Source organism: Fukomys damarensis, unplaced genomic scaffold, assembly GCF_012274545.1.
Source record: "Fukomys damarensis isolate Sample0158 unplaced genomic scaffold, DMR_v1.0_HiC HiC_scaffold_11, whole genome shotgun sequence".
In the NCBI taxonomy this organism is placed as follows: domain Eukaryota; kingdom Metazoa; phylum Chordata; class Mammalia; order Rodentia; family Bathyergidae; genus Fukomys; species Fukomys damarensis.
The window spans coordinates 46,272,158-46,285,101 of record NW_022900923.1 but is presented as its reverse complement, the minus strand read 5'-3'; the positions used below and the strand labels follow the sequence as shown (position 1 = coordinate 46,285,101).

Here is a 12,944-nt window from a genome sequence, read left to right as displayed (position 1 = left end):
AGAGAGAGAGAGAGAGAGAGAGAGAGAGAGTGTGTGTGTGTGTGTGTGTGTGTGTGTGTGTTTATGTCCTGATGAGAACAATCCAGGTTCCTCCGGGAGTTGGTAGCTAGCGCCTTTCTGTGGATCCATTACAAAGCCCCATTGTTGATTTGCATGAATTTTTACAGAAGCTTTATATTTCCCCTGCAGGCTCTTTGTGGTGCATGCTGTTTGTGTTGTGTGTGTCCCATGGAACAGGCACACACTCCCTGTGGTCTGTGCACAGTTGTGTCTGCACACTGTGGCTCCTGCCAGACATCCGGTCTTCCTTCCCTGTCGTATTCTCTGCATTTTCTCTGGCACACTGGAGGAAAGGTGAAGTCTTTGTTTTGCTCCTGTTAGGGAGGAGAATCATTTGCTTGTTAAATTGTAAACTGGAAAATAGATTCTTCTGTGTTGCCTCACCAGATAGCTCTGACTGCTGAAGTTACTGGGCATTTTTATGGATTAAACTTGACCCCCGTCCCATGGGATAAAAGATATCTGTACAGAGCTTACTGGTAATCACATCACCTAATGGATTACAGGTACCATAAGGACTTAGGGAAAATATCCTGTTTTTTCCATAATAGAGTTTTGGGTGGACCATCAGATCTTAAATATTTTCTTTATTTATTCACCTGTGTGTTGTCCTTATGTGTCCAACAAGTGTAGGTGTGCACTTGTGACAGACGCTTTTCCATGCCAAACCCAGGAAGCCAGCACATGAGAAAACAGATTTTAATCTCTGCTCTCATGGAGTTTGTATCCCAGAGACAGCGAGCAAATAAAGAAGTGAATATGCAAAGGGTCAGGTCCAATGGGTCCTGGGGGAAAACTGAGGAGAGTTACAGGGACAGGAAGCACGGGGAGGTGGTGCTGCCCTGCTAAATTTTTTTTTAAATTGAATTTATTGGTACATTCTAGGTAGACTGTACAGTTACATTCATTACTGGGGTCTTGTACCTCTACCTGCCTGCTAAATTGTTAAAAAGCTCCCTGGGGACAGGGGCGAGCAGCCCCGAGGAAGTGTGGGAAGCACTGGGGAGAGGTGGGGGTCACATGTCCCAGGCGGGGGTGGGGGGGCCAAAGGTCCTCGCGTGGAGACTTTTCTTGACCTCCAGGAAAACTCGGACAGCCGCCGAGGCCAGAGTGGAGTTCACAAGGTGGAAAGCATCCGGTGGAAGGTCAGAGAGATCCTAGCCTCGAAGGCCATGAAGGGAACTTTACATTTTGCTTAGTAAAGCGGCAAGCCATTGGAGATCCTAACGGGAGCAATTGGGCTAATTTACCTTGTGAAAGAATCATTTTTAATGCTGCTTTGGGAATAAACAGAGGACCATGAAGGAAGGTGCAGGGAAGTGAATTAATTAGTTAATAAACCATTATAATAGTCCCAGGAAGAGATGGGACTGCTTGGGCCAAGATGATAGCCGTGGAGGTAGTAAAAAATTGCAGATTCTAAATATATGTGGGGTGTAAGAAAGGAGTGGCGTTGAAGACGACTCCTCCTTTTTGTTGCCTCAATCAAAAATGATGGGCAATTATAGGATGATTATGCAATTAAAGGGATCATCAGCCGTGGGGGAACATTTGATGATAGTGGAAGGAGAGAATTGCTGGATTAGGTGAAAGGGTTGGGAAGCTCAGCAAGCTCACAGACACTGACCCATAAAATCCGAGGGTAGGGCACAGGTTCAGTGACAGTGGCAGAAAGTGGTGGGGAACGCTTTTCTAATGACCTCTGGTGTTGTCAGATGCCAGCTGAGGCCACCAAAGATAAGCAGGGAGGAGACTGGAAGTTTGAAGAGAAAGGAGAAAGCTTGAAATGCTTACCTAGATAGGTGAGGAATGCAAGGTTTTTGGGAAATGCTGTCTGATAAAACCAGGGGCTTTGGTAGGATCATGAGTATATTTATTTTGCAAAATTATGTATTTTGTGCTAGACACGTTTAAAGGCTCCAGTGTGGCTTTCGATAGGCGATCAGGGTGATGAGACAAAATGAGAGGGAGGTCATGGGTGTGGAAAGTATATGCAAGGGGACAATAGTAACTTTTCACTGTGAAATGAAGCCCCAGCAAAGGAAAAACATCTATGGAAGGGCATAGATGTAGGAACATTCGAGTGGTGTGGCTGGGTGTAGTTTCACACGTTTGGGAGGGGGAGCTCTTGGAGTTGTGACACTGCAGTGAGTTGGAAGGACGAGGGGATGTGGTGTGTAACAAGATGCTTTGACTTGATGGTAAGGAGGAGACACAGCTATTGGTAATAACAAGGATGTTTTCCCCCAGGCAGCGTCACCAGAGGCATGGGGCTTAGAGTCCTCCTGAATTTTCTAAGCGAATCCATTTGAGAGGGCAGCAAGGAAGGCAGTCTCTTCAGGACAGAGCTCATGTCAAAGCAGAAAGTTTCAAAGAAGAAACTGGGTAAGTAAGGCCTTTGCTGGTGAATCCAGAAGCATTTGGAAATATACTGAGTGCCCTGGAATCTCTATTTAAATTTTGATGGTCAATGTACTATAGTATGCCTTGGGGGCAGTTTATAGAGATTTCCAAATAGTCAAGTAACTAGTTTGAGAATTCTGGATCCTTATCACATAAAGAACATTGCAAATATTACAGACAGCTAAGTTAGATAGAAATATTGCAGGCAGGCAGAGAGGGCTGAGCCCTGGAGAGAGTCAGGACAAAGGTAAAAGCCATCACAGCCATGGCCAGAGACACGTTTGTTGGAGACCAGGCCTCAAGCTAAAGATGAAGTGACGGGGCCTGTGTACTTCCTCAAATGACAAACACTGGTCCGATGAAGTCCAGACAGACATCAGTCGCCCTGGTGGGTGTCCAAGACCTCCAGACCCACCATTTCCTTAAAACCTCTCTGTTCTTTCCATGCACACTTGTTTCCCCACTGGATCACTGTTACTTAAACCACTACACTTGTAAACTTATTGGTTGGTCATAGTTGTACCCATGTGGGTTTTGTTCTGTAAGACTTTCCTGTAAAGTGGGGTCTCCAGCTACACATTCAGGTTCCCTCCTGCCTCTCAGGAGCTGTCCTCTCAATAAATATTTCCCTGCCCGTAATTTCCATTGTTCCTACAGTGCATTCTTTGATCTTGGAGAACAGGAACTCAGTGTATCAGACAAACAACAGGTTGTGAGATATAATATGTTTATCTTTAATCTCCTGCCCCACAAATGCTGGGGCCTCCTTTGTACGGGACAAAGCAGTGCTCTTTCGCTTTCCATGCTAGAAGCATGACCAGAATTTTCCAGAGTATCAAAGCATGGAAGCCACATGCCTCAAGCCAATATGAAAAACAATCAACTTTCAATTTTCTGTGCTTGTTTGCTTTCTGCCCAGGATACACAGAAAAGGCATTTGAACAAACTTTTGGGTTCAGTTTTCAAGAATGTCTTTCCATTTCCTCCACAAAGAGCACAGGAGCCATTGCTCCCCGGGCCCAGGGGCTGTTTTTATTATTTCAGTGTGGGTGTCTTCACAGCAAAACAACCTCACGCATTCAACCCAAGCCCCTCAGTCCACCGCCATTTGCCAAATGAAGCAAACACCATAATAGCCTTAATGATGTGGATTTATCTCCTAACTGTTGTTTTGAGATCACAACAAATCATTAAAATCATTAACTCTCCCAGCTAAGTTAGCGTCTTCCAGGATGCATGGCCTGTGTGGCTCTTTTCATAACACCGCACCCACATGCCATGGCACTGCTGCTTCTCAGACCCAAGCAGAAGGGCTTGGTTTATTCTGAATCACAGCGTTCGGCAGTTCTGTTCCCTCTACTCATTGCCCAACCCTTCTTAGGGCTGTCACTTCCTGTCACCGAAGCCCCTTCATTCCTACAGAGATGCAGGTCAGGGAGCTTCCTTTCCTTGTCAGCCCAGAGGAAATGGAGGGCATGAAGCCTGTGGATCACGGGGGATAGAGAAAGTGGGAGGGGCCTTTCAGACTTTCATATATTGGACAAATGAAGGCCTTTCTTCTAGAAAATCCTTCCAGAAATGGGACAATGCAGTGTTTGAGGAACTTGGGGATGGTCATTGGTCCATCTCTCCTCTGCAGGAGGAAGGGTGAGTCCTATGCAGGGCTGAGGTGAGCTGATGAGCCCAGGGCTTGGTAAGGATGTAAATGAAGGGAGAGATTGCTCAAGCAGCCAGAGGAGGTGACGCCCGCTGCCTGCCTGCTGACAGCCAAACTAAGTTGGATGGGCAGACATAGCTCAGGGGTGGGCAGGCACCAGGAGGCGGCCAATCAGTGCTAAATGAGTTAACGATGTCTGCAAGGATCTCCTTTCAGGGCCCAGAGTTTTCCAAGTTAAGCCCACTTTATAAAAAGGATAATTTTATGGTCAGGGTCAGCAGCGTGGCGTGTGGAGTCAGAGCCTGATGCCTTCTTGACTGACTCTGCAACTTTTCCACATTCAGTCATTTGGATTCAGGTGCCAAGTCATGTTTCACAGAGACCTATGCAAGTCCTCCGACCCCTGAGTGTTAGCGGGGGTGTGGCTGAATGGCTGGGGAGGCCCTGCCCAGGCCTTGCATGTCTGTCCCAATGTCCTCTGAAGCCTGACTCTGAGTACCTGGTCCCACTTGGGATCTCTGGGCTTCTCAAGCTGTATGGGACAAGGAATAGGGAAGTAGAAAGGATGTTAAAAACAAATGAAACAAAACACCCCGCCAGCTGGGGTGGTGAGAAACCCTGCTGTCACTTCCGTCTTTGGAATTTCTACCCATTTCTTCTTCTACTGGGCACGTAGTACTGTAGTGTCATTACAGCTCTCTTACGTTTTAATTATATTGTGAGAGTCCAAGAGCCTGTGTGCAAAAATCCATTTATCTCTAAATAGAAGAACGTGCTCTAAGCTCTATCTTTGGTACTAGAAAATTAGTCCTTTATCAGGCTAATTCAAGGGACAAATGAAGAACTGTTCAGTATGAAATCAATGACCTTTTGTAGACAAGCAAAGTCAGGAAGATGAGAGGCTGTGAGCCAGGAAGAAATGCATCTCTGCTCCGAGTTGCTGCTTGTAAAAGAGGAAACAGAGGGTGCAGGGTAAGGGGGTCTCCCACACCACAGCTGCTCCAGGGGAGTCTCAGAGCACGGGACCTGGGCCCAGCAGAGCGCAGGGGCCCCTTGCTTGGGGTCTTCCGGTAACTCTCCCTTCAAGCAGCTCCTCTCTGCCCTGGCAGGTCACATGTGGCCTTTCTACCCGCTCCACGACCTGCTGTGTCTCACTCGCACTTCTCTCAGCTCAGTAGCTTGCAAGAAAGACCAGGAGAGTGAGGCAGGGTAGGAGAAATAAATACAAGGGCAAAAAGGAAAATCCAAATGTTAAAATTGTACTTTTAAAAAAACAGTGCCTCCAGAACCCAAGGTCACCCATGTCTGCATCCCTGAGCTTCTTTATTCCTGATTGTCCTTCTTATTCCTGATTCTTTTCTCCAAGCCCATCACACCCCAAATCTCTTGGAAATTCTGAGAGTCCACGGGTGAGCTCCGCTGGTAAGGTCAGGGGCAAAAACCTGACCCTCGGGCGGAGATGCAGACTTCACAGGCCTTCACGAATGCTTCCAGGCAGAGCTTCTCAGGTCACCTGTCTTCACAAGTGCGCGCAAAGGGGAGACAGGAAGGATCAAGATGTGCCCGAGATGAAGTTGCGTTCACCGTGAGGTGTCGCCCTCCCAGCTGAGGAATGAGCCACTGTCTTTGCACCTGTGTGGGGGAGGCATTGCTCTTCTTCCGTCAGCCAAGCACACACTGCCTATAGATTCACAAATCCCACAGATTTCCACCCCAACCCCAGGCCGCAGAGCACCTTCCTCTCCAGGGCTTGCACTCTATGTTTTTGAGTGCCGACTTTCAGTTTTTCCTAATAAACATCATTATGCCTCTCGCTGACCCTTCTTGACAATTCTCTTCTGCAACAGAAGTCAGCAACTGCCATCAGGCCCATGGGAGGAGCAGGTCCAGCTCCTCTCTCTACTTTGAACCCACCTGGTGACCGAGGGATGGAGGAGCCCCCACCAAGGACAACAGCAAGCTGTGGCTGCTCTGTGTGGCACCTCTCCGTCTTCATCCCTTGCCATTTTCGAAGACAGTCTGCATAGTTTATGAGCCTATACCTCCGCTGTGAGTCTGAAGGCGCCAGGGCAGCAGGTGTGGCTCTGGTTCATAGTGAGCTGTGCACACCCTGGCTCCTCCATGGCCCCTGTGAGGTGCTCTCTGGAGCCAGGGCAGCAATCCTGTGGTGGCTGTCTGACCCTGTTCAGGCTCCCTGTGTAATCTAGAGTTCTGGTCCTGCCTCTCTCCATCCTCACTCCTACTGAGGCAGAAAGTTAGGGCATGGCAAGCGGGATGGGCAGTGGGTGTGACCTGTCAATCGCAGCCAGGATGTCTGTGCAGAACAGCCTTGGAGCCCAGACCTGAGGTCAAAAAGGAGAGAAGACATCAGCATTGGCCTGAGGCCGCTGTCTTCTTGCCCTTGCAGATGCCTGCTCTCTGTGCAGGGTGTATTTTCTCTGCAGGGCTCTTCTCCTTGACCACTTCTTTTACACTTCTTTTTCTTATTTTACCTTTAAGTAAATGTTAAATTTTGTGTCATCAGATGTCCCATCCAGTTCTTCAAATGACACCATGAGCCTGGAAAGGACCTCTGAACACCCCACCTCCAGTGACACTGCTCCTGGGCCGGATGGTTCTCTTGGCCAGCTCAAGAGCCACGCTGAAGAACTGTATCGGAGACAGAGTGAAAGGTGTTCAGAGGCTGCGTCCCCAAGTACTCGGAGCTTCCTGCTCTCACCAGTTCTGTAAAGCTTTATGGCTTGCATTGTACAACGCTGGACACTGAGACAGAAAGTGGGTATGTGTTACGTGGATGGTTGTAGAGCTGGCACAGGGCATGGTGGGAATTTAACCCAGGCCCACTGGCAGAGCTGCCACCACAGGACTTCGTCCTCGGGTGTGGCCCTGCTAAGATAAAGACACGCCCATAGAGGACACAGCCTTCCCCAGAGGACAGGCGCAGTGGAGATGGGGCCCAGCTCCCAAGACACACACTCACACACGCACACCCGCTGCTCTGCCGGTATTTCAGACTTGCCTTTCCTGAGGGGATTGCCAGCCACCCCAGTCACAGTTACTTATTCTTGGCCCCGCGTGGAGACCCGCTCCCCTTGGGAGACGTGTGGGTGGCAGCAGGAGCTGCTGCCACATTCCAAACCAACTGGCAGCTAAGTTGTCTTCGCTTATTGCACTTTTCCCTACCTGTTTTGTTTGTTTTGTGCCACAGAAACAGGTGATCGGATGTGGTTCAGGTTCTCGAGTTGTGGATTACGGTCTTGTAGCTGAGGTCTCCTGTTTTCATCTTAAGTCCACCTTGCATCGAGGTCATATACTTCTGCTCAGCATCGTGCTTGACACGAATGGGTTCAAAGCAGCACTTTTATTACACTACTCTCCTGATGAGCTCACAGTGCCTCCGGGTCTCCTTTCCTGCAGCCACAGGGACGGCCCCCACCAAGCCGCATCCCAAGCCAGGAGAGATGCGGGCCTCGGAGCTGCCTCCGCACTGTTTCCATGGGCTGCTCCCTCGTTAAGACCAGTGCTCAAGTCCTCCTGCTCTGGAGGCTCTCCCTCCCCACTGCAGTACTCTGTGCTTTTCCCTGAGCTGACCTCTTCAGTATAGCCTAGCTGCACAACTCCAGGAGCTTGAACATGAGCTGTCTTATTCTGCGATTTAATACTTTCCTGAATAAGATCTTAAATACTGCAAGACCATCAAGTGCCGACACAACAGAGTAAACTCTTTCTGCAGTGCCCAGAGGACTAGCCTATGCTAGGAACATAATAAAGATTTTTAAAAATTGAAATTAAATAAAATTCTGTCCTAATTAAATATATACTATATATTATGTATCAAGTTGAATGTATAAACTCTCTTTAAAGAGTTTCCCATAAACACTCAATGCTTACATTATTTTTATTGTCACTTAAGCATATAAACATAAAACTAAGTATTAACTATTAAAAGCTTAAGATTCTTAAGTGACTATAAATCCCAAGTGAACTTACATAATTAAATATAAATAATCATATAAACAATAAAATTTGAATTAACAGTAGAACTTTATTATGAAATATGACATTTGCTATACCTCAGCCACTGCTCATGCCTCATGCAAGGAATTGCTCTAAGATATACATTTTTTTCCAGTCTTTGAGCTTGGTATGCAAAACTTCTTTTGTTCAAAATCTTTGTTCCTGCAGTGTGATGTCAGGTAAAGTGGAACGGTGACCATTTAGGCTGTTCTCTTTTTACCCTGGACAGTCACATGCACGGAAGCCACTTGGTAGTGTTTGGTTTATGTGGGCATCCAGGATCTTGAGACGTGCTTTTGTTAGTTTTTTAGGATTACCATTGGAATTACAAATCCAATACACTGTGACAACTGCAAGACACTGAGAAAAAAATTTGGACCCTTGGGAATCTACTTGTCGGTCCCTGACTGAATAAGAGTTTCAGAAAGCACGCTAATGAGAAGACTGTTTAAACCGCAGAATGATGCCAGAGTGTTTTCCCCGCTTCCACTAGAAATTGTCAATCAGAGGTGCTTGTTTGTTCTGTTCCTAATTCTACTTTTTGGAGATTATTATATATTGAAGCATTGAAATTATTTATATAATTATATATTACAATGTACACTCTTATGTAAAAAGGTCATAGAAAATGTAAGGGTCATTTCTAAGCCTGGAAAAGACTCCAGGGTGCCCAGACCTCCACCTTGCAGAGAGAGCACTGATGGCCCGTATACTAGCTCCTTATGCCTTTCTTTTGCTATTCTAACACCCTCCCTGATACCAGTGACTACCACATGCCGGGGATGTTCCAAGTCTTTCACATTTATGCATCCATTTACCGTACACAGCAGCAGCATGGCATAAATACTGCCGTGTTACCATTTCCCACATCATAAATTGAAGGCTAAAGTGTTTAAGTACTTCCTGCCATGAAGTACGTTGTAGAGTAGGTTTTTAATTGATGTAAAAAATACAATATATAAATAAAACAAATGAAGCCAAACATGAGATCACATCAAACACAGTTTGGGGAACTGCTTACTTCCCTTACAAATGCCATCTATATTAGTGACCAACCACGTTCGCAGGTCTCAGATGGGTGCATTTCATTGCAGGATGCCTCGCGCCATTCAGCTCGAACTCTGCCGACAACTTCCACTCTTCAGCCTGCAATTATCATGAGCCATGCCAAGTTGGATGTACTTGGACCTAAATCTTTGAGCACATCCTTACTGAGGGAAACATTGCTATTTCTTAGGCGTTAATTAACAGTCTAAGAAGAAAAGCATACAGACATCGGAGTCCACTCTGTCTGAAATTGTAACTGCAGATTTTATTCACTGGATAAGTACTTGGCTTCCCATAATGTTCAATTATGTGTATTTGTTTAGCATTCAATCAAATTTCAAGCTTTACCCAGTGCTAATAGGTGCTTTTCAGCTATAAGTACACAGAGCAGTGAGCTGGTATAAAACACAGAGTAACATTTTTAAATACAGGTCCTAAATTTGAGAAATTACAAAGCCTCTATTTGGCTGTTCTAAGCCAGAAATTGTTGCTCCCCATGAGTAGGTAGCACTTCATTACATTTTTTTTAAAACTCTGGTTTAGCTATTTATTTAGAGAATGGACGGCAGAGAATGGAGTTTTTAGAATAATCACAAGACTGTGATTTCTATAAGCCTAATTCTAAATGTTAGGATTGGGCATTTTAAATTTACTTTATCAGAATAATATACAGACATCATTAGACTTAAGTACTACTAAAAGGGTTTTGAGGGCTGGTGTCTCTTTAGTATCCTGTCCTACTGTCCAGAAGCAACAATTTTTAAATCCCTTTTCTAGATGATACTTTTTTAGGGTTTTCTTTTTCTTTTCTTTTCTTTTCTTTTCCATCTTTGTCTTTCTTCTTTGTGACAACACCTGCTCTGATTTCATGGAAACAGTGTCTTTATCACTCTGGGAGATTAGCTATAATTTACCTTCAGTTTTTCTTCCGTTTTCCGATTTATCTCTGCATTAAATTCTTTTTATTTTCCTGTTGGTTCTTGTCTTGCAGTTTCATTGGTGCCTGCATGTGTAGTCCCATGTATGACTTAAGCATAACAAACCTTATTTTAAAATGATAATGTCTGAGAGTAAGATACACTCTGGTGACAGGCTTTAGTCTGGATAACTTACATGAAGGAACATCAAATATTTCTATTGGGAGATCTTGACTTGTAGATTTTCCCTAAACAAGATTTTTGGAAGGAAAATGTCTTAGTTACCTTTCTTGTTGCTGTGGCAAAATGCTTGACACTCAGTGTTAAAGGAGGAAAGGTTTATTGTAGCTCACAGTGTGTAGAAGTTTCAGTCCATAGTTGGCTGGATCCAAGGCAGGTGGCAGGGAAGAGGAGAAACAGTCCATGGCAGGCAGAAGGCAGCAAGCAGTGAAGTAGCAAATCAGCAAGTGGAAGCAGCAGCCCTCTATCCCTTATATTTTATCCAGGCTAGGTGGCCTTAAGGTGGGGAGTACTCACACCCAGGATGGGCCTTCCCATTATCCACACCCAGAACTATGCCAAACCAATCAGTGGACTATTGGTAACATCCTTGATCCCAGCATCACACATCCTGGATCCAGCTACCTGTGAGAAGCCCCACGTGTGACCACATGAGGCTTTGGGGGACATCTAGACACAGCCACAACAGATAAGCAGTTGATTGGCTGGGCAAGGATGGATTGGGAGTGGAACAAGCCTAACCACAAACCTTGCTGTCTTGGACCCCATGCCTTGTCACAGGTGTCTGCCATGTGACACTCTGAGACTCCCAGGGTTTTTTGGGATGAAGTAACTTGTTTCTGTTTTGTGCCTCTGTCTATGAAGCCAAGTTTCAAATTTATGACTACATTCATCTCCTCCTTTCAACACATTCTTGTTAGTTGTAGCTGCCCTACATTCACTGAACGCAGAACTTACATGTCTGTCTTGGGTGTGTGTACCTGTGTGTGCCTGTGCATGTACATGCGTGTGTGTGTGTGTGTGTGTGTGTATTGTGTATGTTGACATCTGATGTCTTTATCCACTCAAAACAAAAACATACGTAACATTTTTAAGGTTTCTACAAGGGGAAGGAAGAAGGCTAGTGAGGATATTTCTTGAGTCAAGCCTGGCAGTCCTGATGCAGAACATAGAGAGAACCCAGGCAGAGACTACAATCATCAATTCCTTCAGGCAGTGGAAGCTTTTGGCCTGTGTGTATTTGCTCGGTGTCCCATCACATGACTTGTACCTATAACTCAAATCCTTGATAAAATGTCATCTCCTCCATGAAATCACCCCTGATCAATGTAGCTAATAATCTCTCCATTCTTTGAATCATGTGGCATTTAGTCTAGCATTTTCTTATGGTGATTGTGCATTGTATAACTTGAATTGTCATTAGATGTGTGCATCTCCAGTGGGAGGGTTTTCTCATTAATTTATTTCATTAGATTGGTTGATGGAGCTACTGGGGGTTGAACCCAGGGACTTTGCACTGAGCTACACCTCCAGCCCTTTGTTATTATAAATTTTGAAACAGGATTTCACTAAGTTGCCCAGGGTAGACTTGAATTTACAATCTTTCTGTCTCAGCCTTCCAGAGTAGTGGGATTATGGGCAGGCTCTGTTTCTCATTAACTTATTATTGTTTCCATCTTTGGGGGCTGGATTCACGTCTTTTTCACTTTGGACCAGCTCCCAGTGACGTGCCAGGAAGAGAGAATGTACTCGATAAACATTGAAACCGGTGTGTGAATGTGCCCTGTAATGGTTGGGACAATTCTTGCTCTTGGAGAAATGGAAGACACAACTTCTATGTTGTCACCTATTTTAGTCACCCATTTTACAGCCTACAGTCTTCTATTTCGCTATCATTCAGAAGGATTCCAAGGATCAAGCAAGTGCAGGTAACTGGAACTCTTTGTGCTCTAAGACTCGAGTGTGGACTTTCTGTTCCATCACCAGTGTTCTTCCTCACAGGGCTGTTACTGTCTCAGGAATAATTCCACCAAAGAGCTATGCAGCATCTCCTGCCAAGCTGCTGTATCACAGCTGCCTGTACTGCCTTCCTGCTGGACTCCTTCCTCCCATTCTCCCAGTCATCAGGTATGTGGAATTCCCTTGAGGGCTCCAGTTGCGTAAGGAGAAGGAGAATTTCTGGAGTTTCACAGAGCTAGGTTTGGATTTGCCCCTGTCACTTATGTGTGGGTGACGAGGGATGAGGTAGCACATCTGTGTTCACATAAAGTCTCCTTGGCAGGCTTGTCACAGAGGTTAAATAGATAACATATGTGAAGTCCTTAGCTAACACTGGAGCACTACTCAGCCACGAAGAAGGACAAACTGGGGTCATTCCTAGAGAAATGAATGCACCTTGAGGCCATAATGTTATGGGAAATAAATCAGACACATACATTTAAATATCACAAGGTTTCTCTTATATGAAAATCCCAAATCCCAAATACAGAGCAAAATGAAGTTAGGAAATAGGAAGCAGGGAGATCCTTCTCAAATGGGAAGGGGACCAAGAGGGAAGGAGGGAAAGGAATGAAAAAGAAATCAAAATGTTTTGTGTAAGGTACCGACCTCACATGGGGAATGTAGACACGATTTCTTGCACACATGCTAATAAAAACTCAGACTGGGATAGGTCTTCTTTGCATTTCCTTTCTTAAGATGTTCATTGTGGTTTTTCTGAGAATATAATCATTTTAAAAATATGGAGAGGGCCGGGGATTTAGCTCGGTGCTTCCACTGCCTGCCTCACAAGCACAAGGTCTGGAGTTTGATCCCTGGTGCCA

The 12,944-nt window shown here is 45.4% G+C and overlaps 1 long non-coding RNA gene across 1 annotated transcript in view; it reads left to right on the top strand.

Annotated features, from left to right (window-relative positions):
* The window catches only part of LOC104854574, a 564,230-nt gene that overhangs the window by 439,994 nt on the left and 111,292 nt on the right, over nucleotides 1-12,944 (top strand). Inside the window, exons 8-14 of the long non-coding RNA XR_778164.2 lie at nucleotides 190-354; nucleotides 2,311-2,445; nucleotides 6,645-6,899; nucleotides 8,441-8,646; nucleotides 9,232-9,436; nucleotides 11,839-12,050; nucleotides 12,124-12,249. This is a non-coding gene — a long non-coding RNA (uncharacterized LOC104854574). The remainder of the gene's footprint in view (nucleotides 1-189; nucleotides 355-2,310; nucleotides 2,446-6,644; nucleotides 6,900-8,440; nucleotides 8,647-9,231; nucleotides 9,437-11,838; nucleotides 12,051-12,123; nucleotides 12,250-12,944) is intronic.